This window comes from Colobus angolensis, unplaced genomic scaffold, assembly GCF_000951035.1.
Source record: "Colobus angolensis palliatus isolate OR3802 unplaced genomic scaffold, Cang.pa_1.0 Scaffold419, whole genome shotgun sequence".
NCBI lineage: Eukaryota > Metazoa > Chordata > Mammalia > Primates > Cercopithecidae > Colobus > Colobus angolensis.
The window spans coordinates 2,195,547-2,207,287 of record NW_012117588.1 but is presented as its reverse complement, the minus strand read 5'-3'; the positions used below and the strand labels follow the sequence as shown (position 1 = coordinate 2,207,287).

The window sequence follows — 11,741 nt, the reverse complement described above, 5'->3', positions numbered from 1 at the left end:
GGAAAGTCTAGGCGCGCGCGAGAACAGTTTAGGCGCGCGCGGGAAACGTTTTAGGCGCGCGCGAGAACAGTTTAGGCACGCGCGGGAAAAGTTTTAGGCGCGCGCGGGAAAGGTTTGTAATGAAGAACCCGGAAATGTGCCATCTTGTCTCCGCTTTGCAGAGATCAAGCAACAGAGGTCGGCTAATTCCGGGCCTCATGGCTCCAGACAGCCTGCTGCCTCCAGAGCATCTTGAAGACTTCATCTAAACCTGTGTGTTGGAAAGTCCATTAATGGACTCCCAAAGCAAAATCAGGGCTGCCCTCGGATCTGCTGTGGCTACCATCACCCAAGTATACCCAAGGGGAGGACTCTCAAAGATGAGGTCTATAATCCTGGCCTCTTATTCTTCCTCTTCATTTCAGGTGGCACCTTTATTTTACAGTTCAAGTATATAATTAAACTTTCCCACAGTATGAAGAAACCTGGGGAAATAAATTAGAAAGAAGTGCTAGTCTCAAGCAGCACATCATTACTAAGTTAGTATGATTAAGGTTTAAAGTCCAGTATTAGTCAACTCCGCTTTTCCCTCACCAGCCCTGCTGGTATCCCCTGGACTCTCTGCCCCTTTCTTCTCCAAAGCACTAATGAGACAATAGAGATAGGGTGGTGATGAGAGCAGTAAGCATAGTAGGGTAGGCTGGAGGAGAGGGCCCAGATGGGCTTCACAGGGCAGTGGTAGGTCTGCTCACATAATAACACACAAAATCTATTTTTACTTTGTGTTGGGAGAAGGAGGGAGTTTCACATTGTCACAGAAAAGAACAACCTGCTCCACAAGTATGTGTATGTGGCTAACAACATAATGACAAAAATGTTATCTGGGGAGAGGGGGACACAGCAACCTCCCATACACATGCATTGCTGTTCCCCATCTTCCCCCAGACCAGGACTCCTCGAGGGCCAAACCACTATGTTCTCAGGCAAGAATTACTCAGCAGCATACTCTGTCTTGATTTCATCCTTACTTCCCACTTCCCCACATTCACAACTAGAGAGTGTGTGTTTTTAAAAAGAAGAGGTCCCAGAGGAACTTCCCAGAAGCTCCAAACACCACAGTCATCCTCCCTCGGCCAAATCTCCATCCTCTGCCCTTAGCTGAAAGGCTCAGCACAGCCATCCGCATATTAAAAAGAGTTCGACTTCATGGAATTTTAAGGGTCACCACTCCAAAACTTGTGTCTTACAGTCTAATTGTAATCAACAGAAACACCAAAGACCCCCACATGTGGAGTAATATTTGAACACACCTATGTGTGTTTCCTAATAATTCTGGTAACTTGAAGAGACATTTTGCCACACTCCATTGAAAAGATGAGAGCAGTAAGGCAGAAAGGGAAAACATAGCTTGCCCAAAGTAACATCTGCAACAGGAGAGAAACCTCAGGCAGGACCTTTTATTTCTTGACTCCCAGTCCAACACTGAGCTATTACACGGATCAAGCAAGAAATGTTTCCACCAGAGTTTTCACCAGGCCAGAGCGATGTGCAGGGTTAGAAAATAGAAGACAAAGAAAAAAATGTCAGAAACAATGGCAGGGATATCTTGCAAGGACTAGGCTTTGGCTGTGATAATATATTAACTTATCACAGGCTAGAGAAGTAAAGAGAAGCCCTGAAATGTGAAATGAAGACAATGTCATAAACTGAAAAGGTCGATGATGTTTTAGTTACTTATTCCCTACTATACCGAGTATCTACTAGGTACAAGGCATGCAGGGGGTACAAAAATGAAGAGAAGGCTTACCCCACAACTCTGGAAGTCTGATAGGGAAATGAGACTTGTGTATAAGTAGCAACAAGAGAAAAATGTTGAAAGATCCTACAGGACACGGAAGGGTACAGCTAAACTATCCAACACAGCCATAGAGTAGGAGACATTACTTTTAGCTCAGAGGGTAGAGGAGAGAAAGGAATTAGGTAAAGTGTAATGGAGAAGGTAGCATTTCAGCAAGGCCTTTACATTAACAAAAAAAAAAAGTTCCCTAGAAACTTTTGGTTTCTAGTCACAGAGTTTGGGGAAGCACACCAACCTTGACAATCTCTCTTAAATTGCTCTTCACCAAACTTCGTAAGAAAGCACAAGGAAATCTTGGATCTCCAGCCTGTCTTTTTTCACTGCTCACTTTACAGAAAAACTTTGAGGTCCAGGTTAAAGGTGGAATATCAGAAATAAAAGTTAGGCCCAGTCCACATCTCTAAGAATATCCCAGTCTTATTAGCGTTCTGGCTGTTACAGGAGAACTGCAAGGTTCAGGAGATAGTTAAGATAAGAGTTCTTTTTATGTCTGTTTGCTGATTCAGAACATCTCCCCTGACCTGAAGGGCTGCCTCTTGTTTTCTATGTGGCTTTCTCTATAAATGAATTGATAATTCACCCACAAGAAGTAGCAACATCTTTAGAACTGGGCCTCAAGCACCGTTTTTCTTAATGGGGAAGCAGTGCGGGGGTAAGGAGAACAGCAATGCAGATAAAGGAAATAAATCTACCCGAAGTTTCTTTTTTAGAGGCCAAGGTTGTCGGGATAAGCGGTGAAACATTACCAAGGCCCACAATGCTTCTTGGTCTGAGCTGTGCAACTTTAAACAATGCATAATGTGATTTGTACCACAGATAAAAATCGCACTTGGTTTTAAAGCTAACATTATAAGTTGCTCCATCAAGACCCTAGAAAATCATTGAAAACATTTATTCAGCATTCTTGTGGTTATTCACGACACTTTCCCATTCGTTTCAAAGTCAAATAAGTTTTTTAAAAGTTGTTGGATTAAAACTTTCCTCTGTTCCTTGGGCTTCTGTGAACTCTCCTTCATCTTTCAATCAGGGAAACAAATTAGGATGTGTGTGAGCTGCTGCCCTCACTTTAAATAAACTGCCTTGGGAACCGTCCTCGCCCAGAGTCAGACCTGGCAAAGACTGTGAGGCAGCTCTGTGCACAACAGAAGATAACAACAAACTCGGGCAGCAGCTAATTAGTCCCCCATGAACCTCAGACACTGCCTTAATAGGATCCTGCCTCTTAACATTACCACCCCTATAGATAGCATGAGTTGCCATCTCAAAAGAGTCTACCTGTGATGCAATTTCATGCTCTTTCCATGAGGACTGACAATGGTCCCACAAAGGAAAAATTGTTTTAAAAAGGGAATTTACGAGAAAACCAAAGTGTTAGAAACCCTTTAGCAAAGCATCCTCTACTCTGAGACGCATGTCCATTAGTAGTTATAAAGGTAATCACAGAAGACTATCACTTTTAAAATTCAGTGGAACCCAAACTGCTGGGCAAACTGGTCAAAACAAAACCTAACAAAGTAAAAAAATAAAAGTTGGTTTCAAATCATGACACTCTGAAAGGTAGTAGGTCATGTATGTTTACACATATGCCTGTCTCTCCTAGGTTAGGCCCTTTTGCAAAGCAACCTCATTCTGGATGTTGATAAGAATCAACAATAGCCACTTCCTTTTCTGTCTGCCAAGATAAGTTTATTTATACTTTAAACATATAAAAAGAAGAGTCTGAAATACATACTTTAAAAACCTCTGGTTGAAATGGCACATTTTTACTGAAGACTAAAACTCAACCATCATATGCTGAATGAAATAAAGTTATATGATAGGCACTCATTAAATGTCAACTGGCCCTGACTTTCATAGTAGCAACAATTCAACAATGAACTCCAAGTTCATTGCAGTTAAAATGGGCAACAGCCATTAATGATGTTAATATGCCTTTTAAAAAATCACCAAATGAGTTCATTTGAGTTTCAAGCTCCTTACCTACAAAACAGAGATAATAGTAGCTGACTACAACTTCAATTTTGATACGAATCAAATAAAATATGAGATAGGAAGATACCTTGTGAGCTATCATATGCTCGCATTATTGCCAGGATCCTTCTAACAGCTTCAATTCCCACTCCGGACTTGAATCCACAATTTGCCAGATTAATCTAAAATATTGCTTTGTTCATGTATTCCTTTGCTCAAAAATTCTGAGACAAGCCTCCAATACAGATTGGGTAAAATATTCATGCTTTAGCCTGCAAGTCAAGTCTTTCCACAATCTCTGACTTTATCTTCTGAAAATTCTCCCCAACTGGAACTTCTTGCTCCAGGCAACCAGGTCAAAACAGGTACATTGGTCTTTCCACGTTCCTTCAGGCCGGGTCTCTGTGATCTCGGGCTTTCTTCTGATCTGGGATGCTCAGATGCCACCACCCCCACCTCTGCCGTCCGCCTACAGCAACCTTATCCCATCTCAAAGACCTTATCTACCCCATCAACTCCAGAAAGCTCACCCTGATCTCTCTCTTTGTGTATCACATGGCCCATGCACTTTACCACTTGTTATTTGTATTCAATATGCTATTATAAATACAATATTAAATGTTCAGGTACATTCTTCAAAACACATAAATTATCAATTACAGATCATCTATTTTTTACAGAATTTTGGACTTTGCTTAATGGTCTTTAGTATAGCACAACAGCAAGCCACAAAATAATTGTGAATATCTGCAAAGCCATTTATTACATGCCCAGTTCAACAAATCACAGGGGAAGATGGGAGAGGGCTTCTTTCAGGACATCCAGTTTCCATGTGTGATAACGCATCTCCCAGTGGGATGGTAAAAACTGAAATATACCACATCAAGTAGGTAAAGAAATATAGAATCATCCTGAACCAGAAAAATGCATTTTAAGTGTAAACTGATATAGAATTTCCCTTGGATAACCTGTAAGCCAATATATGATGTTCCTTTTTGGTTAGAGATTTTTACCATTTTTAAGGAATTTTGAATTCCAAATTCTGAATTTAGTCGTTTTTGTTTTTTTTTTTTTAAAGGAGGGAGTTTCAATTATATTTAATGGTTTTCAAACTTAAAATATTATTTCAACTTCTGTGGGCCCCATTCATCAACTTACAAATCGGCCAGCCCATATTTAAATTAGGCCGGTTTCTAAAAAGTTTCTAAAATATTAGTGCTTGCATAGATGTAGATGATATATTGGCAAAAGATTGATACTTAAGGCCAGGCGCGGTGGCTCAAGCCTGTAATCCCAGTACTTTGGGAGGCCGAGACGGGCGGATCACGAGGTCAGGAGATCGAGACTATCCTGGATAACAGGGTGAAACCCTGTCTCTACTAAAAATACAAAAAACTAGCCAGGCGAGGTGGCGGGCGCCTGTAGTCCCAGCTACTCGGGAGGCTGAGGCAAGAGAATGGCATGAACCCGGGAGGCTGAGCTTGCAGTGAGCTGAGATCTGGCCACTGCACTCCAGCCTGGGCGACAGAGCGAGACTCCGTCTCAAAAAAAAAAAAGATTGATACTTAAATTGATACTAATCCACCTAAAAATACTATAGAATATTGTGATTTTTAAAAATGTTTTAAATCTTACAGGTATATAGCCAGATTATAATTGTTCAAATATTCTGGAAGTCTTAGCTATCTAATAAAATATCCTAATTCATACTAGGCTTCAATTATATAATAACGTATTACAAACCCAGAAGTCCAAAAGGACATTATGTCAGAGTTTCAGGCCAAAATCTTGTATTCCGCATCTAAAGCATCATTCCAAATGTGTAAATTAATGAAGTGTTTATATCAAACATTCAAAAGACCAGCTATTTTGTTCCTGAATTTCACTGACTCTAGTCTATGTTTTTCTGAGGTATAATTATTCAAGCATCTTTAACGATATCTTTACAACTTTTACTACTTAAAAGGTCTCTCTCTCACATATCCTACATTTTCAAGAAAAAGTGCTATATTAACATGGATAACAATAAAGTCATAATAAACAGTAAGAAAGCTGCAGTTGTATAAATCCAGGTTGCAAGATCCCATTTAACTTAATGATAAATATCTTATGTAAATAAATATGCTCTCCTTCATAATGACTCTGGCAGAACATAGTTTTACACTCCTAGACTCCCTTGTAAGTATAAAGTCGTAAGATTCTATATAGAAAAAATCATCACTCCAGGCCTTCCTAAATATGCTATCAAATAAATTACCACCATGTGTATTTTCTACTCACAACTACTTAGGGAATGACCCATGACTTTATTAACCAGCTAAAGGTCAGAGTCCCCTAATAAGAACTCTTCCAAAAGTGACAGAAAATTCACATCCTCTATTGGCCAAAAACATCTCCAAAACACAACATTTAAGGGCAAAAAAACTATTTAGAAGATAATTCTTTTACACTAAAAAGGAGAAATCAGAAATAGCCCCCAAATGTTGTTTTCATATTAGGGAAATGTTCTCATCTGCTCACAAGAAATACAGCAGAAGAGAAATGTAACTCATATAGTTTTCTAAGGTAACTCATATTTACCAAAGAATTTGTCCCTATTGTCCCTTAAAATCATCTTGACCAGAAACAATGAGAATCAAATCTTAAAGTGGTTAAATCAGGTCCTACCAACACTCCTTCCACTTGCAAATGCTGGGAAATAGTCCTTAGTATTACATTTTGTGATAATTCAGTTGTCCTCATGGCAGCATGTCAAGATGTCATAAATAGTGATTTATTATTTCTCTGGGGTATCAAAAAGCTGCTGACCTAGGAGAGTTTGACAAAGGCCTTGTTTACAAAGGAAGGCTTCCAAAGGAGAAAAAAAAAAAACAAGAAAACACTGGAGGACAGCACCACTTTTATAATTTATAAAAGTCTTCTTTTTTTATGCTCTTGGTGTAATGTATAATAATAAATGTCAAACTATTACAGTAATATAAGAAGCATACAATTAACTTTTAGAAAAGGATGTGAAATGCTTTTATACTGGCCTGTAGAATGATTTATCTTAAACTTAATCAAAGAAAAAAATTTTAAATACTTATCTGCAAAAGTGTTACTTTCTAGTTATACCATGTCAGGAATACTTTAAACAGAATTCAAGCATTAACAATATAATACAAGCTGAGGCACTTCTTTTTTTTTTTTTTTTTTTTTTATCAATTCTAAGCCTCAGGTGTTGGTCAAAGCACTTTTCAAGAAACTTGACGAGAAATGCTCAAAAACCACTTTACAAACGAACAAAAGAAAAGATCTAAGGCTGCTTTGAACATGCTCTTGTGGTGAATATTTTCTGTGAAACACCACAGTGCAGCTAGTCCTGATGCTGGGCTGTAACTGATATAAGTCATAAGAGAAAGGCTGCATTGAAGGAAGCCCTCCCTCCCCACACCCTCTTCAAGGGTTCTGATACCCCACATTCCTCATTCATTTTAAATGTTCTTTACAGAAACGGCATCTCTCTGATGCCCCCAAGGTAGGTGGACCTCTGATCTATTGGGTTGTTTTTATTTTATTTTTTCCCCTCAGTCTACCGCAGTAAGTATCTTTTGGACCTAACAGGTGTCTCTAAATCCCCTCTTTACAATAGCAAACATTTGCATGGTAAAGAAGCATTTGAGGAAAAAAAGAAAGCAAGTCCAGGAGAATAAAAGAGCAATTAGATTCCTAAAAGAAAAAGTGTGTCTCATTTTGCATAACAATGCAGCAACTAGGATTCAAATCTGCCACGCCTCTTAACACTTCACCAGTGTGCTAGAGGTAGCCTGGAAGCCTAAAACGCCAATGCTGGCCAACAAGCTTCTGGTAGTGGCCCCCCAGATAGCAGATGGAAAATATTACTGAAAATATTTGACTGTTAATATGTAAGTATACACATACATAAAGTTGGGTATGGCTTTTTAAATTATTATTAGGGTTCTCAATGGTTTCTGAGTTTTTGGTGGTTAGATAGAAATTTTCTACTACTCAACACCCAAGCAACAATCTCATTATTTATGCAAGCATTCTCTCTTCAGACAAGCAAGGCACACAACCAGGTGTAAATTTTAAGTCTTTTGAAATGGAAGTTTGAAATTTAACTCGCTATTGGTAAGGCAGAAATGTTAAAAATAACCACTCAATGCAGTAAACAAACTGTGTATCCTTAATGTCTATCTTGTGCTCTAAGAGTACACATGTAAAGTCATACATGCCTACATGACGACCAGAAAGGAGACAATGATGACACCTCTCCAAAAAATTACTAGCCCAGGTCGCTTTGCTATTTCCAAAGCACTAACCTCCATCAGGTTAGGGAGGAGGAAAAAAAAAGAGACAACCTTGCAAAACTCACCCAAAAGTTATATAAACAAAGGAGGGGAGAAGCCCAGTCTAGGCTTTGCACCCATGTGCTACTAAAATTACATAACACCCGGTGCAGACATTGAATAAGGAATGGATTCTGCACAACACCCCCACTCCCTCGGCTCCCAAGCCTTCCTCATTCCCTTAAAAAATCCAAACGCCTGGCAAGAGCTAGTGGACGACTTTGAATATTTATTTTATTGCTGGAGTAAATCCTGCGAGAGTTGGAGGTACGTTTAGGCCCGAAGTTTGAATGTGCAACAGCCCCGGGGCGCAGCGACTCACACTCTCCGGACCCGGAGGAGAAAGAACTGACAAGCAACAGCAGCCAGTAAGGCCTTCTTCCCCCTCATGGTGCCTCCCGCTGGAAAGTTTTCCACGCAATCGATCCGAGGACAAGGAGCCCATTTCCCCCGCCTGCCTGACTTTGCAGGAAAGGCGAGCCGGGAGACCGGAGGGGGCTGGCAGGGAAAAAACTGGAAAGCTCCGCACACAGCCGGCGGCAGGGCTGCGCAGGCTCCTTACCTGGAGGACGCAGAACAAAAAGGGGCGCGGGGTTCGCGGAGCTTGGGGTGGCGGCGCGGCCGGCGGACAGGAACCGGTCTCCGAGCCGCAGCTCTAGGCCCGCGCCACAGCCCGCGGCCCGGCCCCCGCCGCAGCCGCTTCCTCCCTCGCGCGCGTCATGTCACGGCAATCAAACATGTCTGTGTGCTGTGTGCGCTCCGTTGCTGTGACTTCCTGATTCTCCGCCGCTCGCGCGCGCACACACACACACTCACAACCACACGCACACGCCACCCCCACCAGCCCTCGCCACCAAACCTCGCCTTGTCCTTCCCGGGCTCCAGGGGAGGGTGCGGGCAGGAGCAGCTGCCCGAGCCGCTGCTCCCGTCGCACTGGCTCCTGCGCGCACAACACACACTCACACTCACACTCACGAGCAGACACACTCGCGCCGGCCGGGAGGGCGCGGAGGCTCGAACCGCGGGAGCTCGCCGCCCCCTCCCACCCCTCCACCCTACTTAGCCGCCCTGCCAAACTTTTTTTTTCCTGCCTGATCCACGTCCAACTTCCCTCCACCCCACCCCCCAAGCAGCCCAGCCAGCCCCGCGCTCACCACCATCCGCAGCAAACGGCAACCCGGATAAAAATAATAATGCAATCCAGGCGGCGGAGGCGGAGGCGAGCGATCAGACACTGGCAGGAGGCGATTTCCCCGCGTGTACCGGAAACCGGCCCAAGTGCCCCGGCCAAGGCGCGGGTGTCCCCTGGAGCCCGCACTGCCGCGCCCCGCCCTGCGCAGTGTAACTGCGCCCAGGCTGCGAGGCCTGGTGCGGGGCACTGAGAGCACTGTGCTCCGTGTGAGCCCTGCGACCGGAGGGCGCCGAGGGGCTGGCGCGCCGGACCGGTTATTTAGGGAAGTGCATCGCGACACCTTTGCAGATGGCATGGCCGTGTTTTGCAACGCAAACGGGAGGAGGGAGGACGGCCGGGTGGAGGGGGAGAGCAAAGGAAGAGGTAAACCAGATTGGGATGGGAATAAAGCAAACTCCTGAGCAGGGAGCGAGAAGGAAGGAGTGCGTGTCGTCGTTAAGAGGAGGCTCCTACTCGGTCTCCCCGCCTCCCGCCCTCGCCACCCCCCTATTCCCTCCCCACCGCAGCCCTTCCCCTTCCCGAGCGAATGACACCGCCGCTGCCCGATGGTGCACGGGTCCTGTTTGTGACAGTCAGGCAGAGAAGATTATTCGGATCATGGCCTCCCCGGCCCGCAGCCACCGTGGCTCTCCCGGGTCCCGGCGCGCCCCTAGCACCCGGACGATCGCAGGCGCCCCACGCCCGCAGCTCCCGCGGTGCTAGCAAGGGGAAGACGCGAAGCAAAAGAACACAGACTCGGAGAGAGGAAGGGCAGGGAAACGGAGCCTGGCGGGCACCTCCGTGCCCGACCTCCTTGGGGGCCTCCTCCCTCCCCTCCAGCAGTGCGGCCCGGGCCGGACATCCCGAACTTGAACACCCGAGCCTGCGCTGCCGCCAGGTACAGGGGTAGGGACGTCCGCAGCTCCCGGGGCGCAGCCCCCTGTCAGCCCCTTTTGCCTAAAGGCCTGCCTACCAATCAGCGTCCCCATCCACGCAGGAGGAAACGCGGAAAGTGGAGGTGACACCTCTGATCAGGCACGCACTGGCCCCGCGGCAGTGGCCGCCGCCTCCTCTGCGCGTCAGCTCGGGCTTCTCCCGCTGCGATCCGTTCACGTCTCCGCAGCCGGAGCCCTTTAAAACAACTCCCTGGGAAGCGGGTGGCAGCAGTGTTCGCTGGCGCCCCGCCGCCAGCCTGGGCTCCTCGCCCTCCTTTTCCCCTTCCAACTCTTCCGGGGAGGGTACCTCGGGATGAACAGTAGCGTTTCCATCCTCCTCCCCTGTACCCCAGGCCTTCCCCCTCCAGCTGCCACCCCCTCCCCCCGCCTCGCTTTTAAGGGGATTGGGGGTATTGCAACCTGGCCGAATGTGTGTGTTGCAACCTTGAGTTGGCAGCGCATCTGGCTGCCTACTCAGGATCAAGGCTGTGGTTTGTTGGGATTTTTTTCCTCTTTTGCCCCCTTGAAGTAGTAATTATTACTGTTATTATTAGAACAGCAAGGTTCGGTTGAAACTTTCTCGTTTCTTCCACCGCCGCCTGGGAGCTGTCGTTACAGCATTCCACCTGAGGCCCGCGGGGAGGAGGCGGGCTTTTTTTGTTGTGGCGGTTGGCCCGCCTGTTTGTTTTGGTCTCCTTGCATGCACAATAAATAATAATTAGGATAATAATGAATAATCCCGGGCGAAGACGGCGCGGTGCTGGAGGGGTTTGCGCGGCGGCTGCAGCGGGGCGGCCGAAGGGAGGGGAAAGAGGAGAAAAGAGTTGTAAGTTATATTTACCTTGCTCGCGAGGAGTGTGCTGGCTGAATCTCTTCCCTCTCTGAGTCACCCAGAGTACAGAAACAGAGGGAGAGAAGACTAGATTATGAATATGACTTCATTGATGACAGCCGTCCCCTCCTCTTCCTAAACTCGGGCTCCTCCCAGCGTCCCACCCTCGCCTCCTCCGCGGGCGCCGGAAGACGCGCCGCAGTTGGCCCCGCGCGCCGCTCCTCCCTGCCCACCCGGGCGCGGGTTGGCGGCACGCGCCTGTCACTCGCCCAGCTCAGCGACTCCGGGAGCGCGGGGGGAGGAGGGGGCGGTATGCAAGAATGTGGATCGAGACAGCTCTACTGTATGCGTGGATCCGTGTGTGTCTGCAAGGCGCCGGCTCTCGGGCCGTGTTTGTGCCTGGAGCAGAGAAACTGCGCAGGATGCAGAAAGCCCCAAGCGCTGCTGGAGTTGGGCGCCCGCTATCCCTTCCCTGCGAGTCCTCTTCCGCGGGCGCTGCGGGGCTGCTCCAGGGAGACTGGGGAAGGGGAGGAGGCGAAGCAAAAAGGGAGGGCAGCCGTAGTAATAGCGCGTAGTAGTTTGGGGGTATGTGGAGAAGGTGCTGGAATTTAACTGTGCCTCCGCCTGCCAGTGCGAGCCTGCAGAG

At 46.2% G+C, this 11,741-nt stretch overlaps 1 protein-coding gene across 4 annotated transcripts in view; it reads right to left on the bottom strand.

Annotated features, from left to right (window-relative positions):
* The window catches only part of SMARCA2 (SWI/SNF related, matrix associated, actin dependent regulator of chromatin, subfamily a, member 2), a 183,601-nt gene extending 172,311 nt beyond the window's left edge, over positions 1-11,290 (bottom strand). For 3 of the 4 annotated variants that reach the window (XM_011956472.1, XM_011956473.1, XM_011956474.1), the window contains exon 1: positions 11,105-11,290. The gene's annotated coding sequence lies outside the window, so the exon portion shown is untranslated. Of the gene's footprint in view, positions 1-4,080; positions 4,236-11,104 lie in introns of those variants that run through there. The other variant, XM_011956471.1, reaches the window with a different exon arrangement.
* Positions 11,291-11,741: the final 451 nt, after the last annotated feature.